The sequence below is a fragment of the Zerene cesonia genome, unplaced genomic scaffold (genome assembly GCF_012273895.1).
Source record: "Zerene cesonia ecotype Mississippi unplaced genomic scaffold, Zerene_cesonia_1.1 Zces_u002, whole genome shotgun sequence".
Classification (NCBI taxonomy): Eukaryota; Metazoa; Arthropoda; class Insecta; order Lepidoptera; family Pieridae; genus Zerene; species Zerene cesonia.
In genome coordinates, this window is record NW_024045132.1 from 150,679 (window position 1) to 155,136 (window position 4,458).

The 4,458-nt window shown below is 33.2% G+C and overlaps 1 protein-coding gene across 1 annotated transcript in view; it reads left to right on the forward strand.

The window, feature by feature from the left end:
• The first annotated feature begins 3,362 nt into the window (after positions 1-3,362).
• Positions 3,363-4,458, forward strand: part of LOC119838412 (protein artichoke) — a 14,083-nt gene continuing 12,987 nt past the window's right edge. The window contains exon 1 of the mRNA XM_038364350.1: positions 3,363-3,547. The gene's annotated coding sequence lies outside the window, so the exon portion shown is untranslated. The remainder of the gene's footprint in view (positions 3,548-4,458) is intronic.

Below are 4,458 nucleotides of genomic sequence, written 5' to 3' on the forward strand. Positions count from 1 at the left end.
TCCTTAATATTCTCCTATATGGGGCTGACTTGGACTTCGTACGCTAAACAGGAACATCGACTAAATGCATTCAACATGCGCTGTCTGCGTAGTATTCTCCGCATAACATGGAAGAACCGAGAGAAAGACCTAATGAAAGAGTCGTAGAGAGTGCACAGTTGCCCAGCCTTAGAGCCCTGCTTAAGCAGCGTCGGTTGCGTTGGCTAGGACATGTCCACCGCATGGATGCTTCCCGATGCTGAGGCAAGTAATACTTGGTGCAGTTGCACATGCTAAGAGAGGCATCGGAAGTCCGTTCCTATGCTTTGAAGACAGTGTGACGTTTAAGATCAACCCCCGAGATTGCGAAAAACTCACTCAAAAACGTACATCTTGGCGTAGTCTTTTTCATGAGGGTTGTAAGGCACATGATCGCAGTTGGTTCGATACTCTCCGCGATCGTCGAACTATATTAAATAATTTACCACAATCAACATCATAAACATATAAATGTAGGACTTGCGGGCGTTTTTGTCGTTCTAGAATCGGGCTCTTCACACTGCCCTATAACATAACAGTCATAAAGCTATTTAAATTTATAAAAATGTAGCTGCATATATAATCTGTCATAGATTTAATAGGCTAACGACGACGACGACTTTCATTCAACAGAACAAGCTATTGTGCAGTTATTAAATATTTTTAAAATTCAACAACTGGATTCATATCGGTGTAAAATCGGTTTCAATTAACGATAGTTCGAATAAGACTCTCTATATTCTACCCCTATAAAGGCGTACATCATACAGTTTATAACCGCTTACATTTTTTTGTTGCTCTACACTTTAAACGATTGATGATATCGTATTAATAAACTCATAATTATATATTTCATGATAAAAATAAGTTAATGTAACAAGAGAGTCAGTAGCTAATATATTTGAAGAAATTCCGAAGATACATATTTGTAAAGTAATTTATTTGTTTGTCTATTATTTATACATAATATGGCACTTTTTGAGGAAAATATTTGTACAAGATAAAAGAGGACAAATACCTACATGAGTGGGTAGAGCCTACAGAAATTAAGGTAAGGTCTGCAAAATTACATGATACGCGTATATTGTAAAGGAAAAAATAAGGATAGCTTTAATAAAGAACTGCTTTTCGCTTGCGGCTTGGTCCACGTAGTCAAAATATCAGCAAAATCAAACACAGTACCTGAAACTTTCAAGTAAGCAAACATAATTTAATAGAAATAGATATTAGTATAGATGCATGCAGATGTAAAATGAAGTTGGTTTACATACGTGCACAATTTTTAAATAGGCAATGTTTTTTCTTTGTCTCGTTCCCAATTATGTTCTAGACAAAATGTAATTAATTAAACGCCCACTATAATATTTGTAAATTTGTTTTTTTATTTATAAGAAAAAAAGGAAAGGTATAAACAAATTTGCCTTTTTAATATTATATGAGATTCGAAAATAACATATTAATTGTAAAAAATACAAACACAAAGCTTCTTTCCCTATTGTATTGAATTTTCCAGAAAGCTAAATACAGTCATATTATTTTGATGTTTAATATGATGCCTTGTATAGAGTTCTTGTCTGCAATCGCCGCACTTTTAAGTTTTCATAGGGAATAATAATAATAAACAAAAATCTTTTTGTGTTGAACATATGATACTACATTATACCCAGAGTTAAAAATCTTAAAATTTTATATTATAGTAATATTATAAACCCGAATGTGTGTCTATTTGTATTTCTTTCACGTCGCAATAAACGTGTTTTATAGTATGATTTTTGTGTCCAGAGAAAGCTAGGAGGCTAGACAGTGATATAGGCTACCTTCGACCTCGAAGAAACATCTCATTCAAGTGGAATGACAACGCGGGCGAAACCATCTAAATTTAAAGGTTAAATGAAATCGGTCACGTGCGAGTCGGTCTGCAACACTTAGGTTTCCGTACAAATAAGCTAAAGAGCTACTGCAGAAAAAATATCAGCTATCCAATTTATGAACGTGTCAACCATTGCTTAACCTCGATTTTTTTTTTATTTGTCGTATAAGCACCAACAGACATACATCATCACTGAAATTTTTAACTTATGAGACAAACTAAAATACAGACGGACAGAGAAGTTTAGTGATAGGGTCCCGTTTTATCCTTTTCGTTAAATGCTCTTTTATCGCTCTTCAAAATCTCTCTAAGTTATCGAGTAAAAAACCAAAAAAATTACAAAGAAAAGTTCCTCCCTCGATTTTGGAAACAATTTTTGAAATTATGTTTTGGACCGAAGTGACGACAGCAAAATATTTTTATTCATGTATACTATTTTAACCTTTGTTATAAGTCATAGTTGGTTATCACCTATATTACAATTAGCATAATTTACAGAAATAAGAATTAAATATAACAGAAATTTGTTATGACGGATAATTTTACCGCTACCATAAAATAATATGCATATATGTTATCTACAAAATAGATTTTTATGTACACATAAATTAATTTAAGTATTTAAAAAAAATAATTTCTTATTAATTTAAAAAAAATGATTACGGGCTACGGCAAGAGACACCTTTGAAATGAAAGCAGAAAATAATTCATGATGCTAACATTTCAATGTTTATTGACCATGGAGTTTGATTAATGAGACATTTCGCTGATGGTTCTACATGTGCGAATTCTAAACGGGTCTATCCTACTCGAGGTGCTTCCAATGATTGATTCGGATCGAATTTTGTGTTTATGTCAACAGTTGAAAGCATTTAAATACAATAATAAATATCATTCTATTAATATAGCAAAGACTTATTAACTGTATTAGATTGTCGTCAGTTTGGGTAAAGAATAATAAGGGATTCAAGAATTATCTAGTGTTTTTTTTTTCAAATACAAAACATAACAATAAAAAGCCATCGCCAAATTGACACTTAAAATTAATAGCAGACGCATCATCTAAGCTATGCTTTAATTTATACTAGCTTGGGTCTTACTTGTACGAAACTTATTTAGAAAACTTTTATTGAAATAACTTCAAAGGACATATTTTAAAGATAACGAAGAGAGGCAAACACGAAATCTACAAGTACGATGCGGGCTAACTTACAAGACTACGTTTGAAACCCACATTGGCATAAACTACCTCCAACAGAACTTTTAAGTTGATGTCTTAACACACGTGTCTCGTCTTCCTTGTCAGTGTCTAACACATTAGCGGAGACTTCAAACTAATCAAGAACACGGTCTCGACTCACGCGTGTACGATGTTCGTAATTTATTATCGTTTATTCCCATACACCAATCTGTAGGGATGCCGTCCCATTACGCAGACTCCGTCGAGATCCCTGTTCCAGTGAACTTCGGGAGTGGGAAGACAGCGGTCGCTCCCGATCGCTCCTGTCTATATTTCGCCAACTACATCCGAGTTAACTCGTGAAGCGTGCCGTTGTCAGCGTTCGCGCGCCAAATTTGAAACGCTTTCGAAATATTCTAATCGAGGAAGTGTGTTTGAAGTTTCTGAAATATTTAGACTATAACGATTTATAAAGAGTGGTAAGTGATGTTTAAAAAAGAAACGTTAAATATTCACGTTTAAAATTTGCCCGGACCTAAATGCTTTCAAGAGGAGGTATTGTACTAAACGACGTTGTTTACTAGCTCCAGGAACAATGCTTAAATGTTGAGGTGACAAATTTATGGAGTGAACATAAAAAAGTTTCAGCAAGTTCCCTCAATTAACGCTGTACAACCGACAATAACAACCGCCAAATTAAAATGCAAATGCCTATTCATTGCAGTAATGTAGCACAGTGAGCTATTATTACGGTACTTAATAGTTTAAATTCATTTTTCCGTTGTTTGTATATGTAAAGTTCACGTGACAAAAAATTATTTTCATTTTATTCCTTTTAATTTTGATATATCTTATTTGCACTGGTAATTCGATAAGCCATTATCGACTAAGCGTACCTATATTGCTTTTGGTGTCCAATAGCCAATAACAAAAAGTCATGTTCTGGAGACTTATTGTTTCGTAATGATAGAAATGGTCTTTAAAGATAATAATATATCATGTGTGTGGTATCTCAGAACGACAAATCTGTGTGACTGGGAGCGTTAATCTCAAGAGGATAAACGCTGTTCGGGAGTACTGACACAAAACGAGACATTTATCACTAACTTTTTAAATAAATAAAGAAAAAAGTATTTAATAGCTTAACCTCCAAGTTCATCTTTAATACGATGCGGTTAAACATAAGTATGTAAATGATAAATGCATTAACAATTGATTGCATTTCGTTATGTATGAGTGTATTATGTTTAAATATTATTCAGCTTTAAAATTCTTTACTTTTTATGTTTAAAAATATAAATAGCATTGATATTACAGATTTTATAATTGTGGTATTGCAACGCTTTTAGTAGTTTAAATATTCTAATCATTCATTCGATGAAATTCGTAC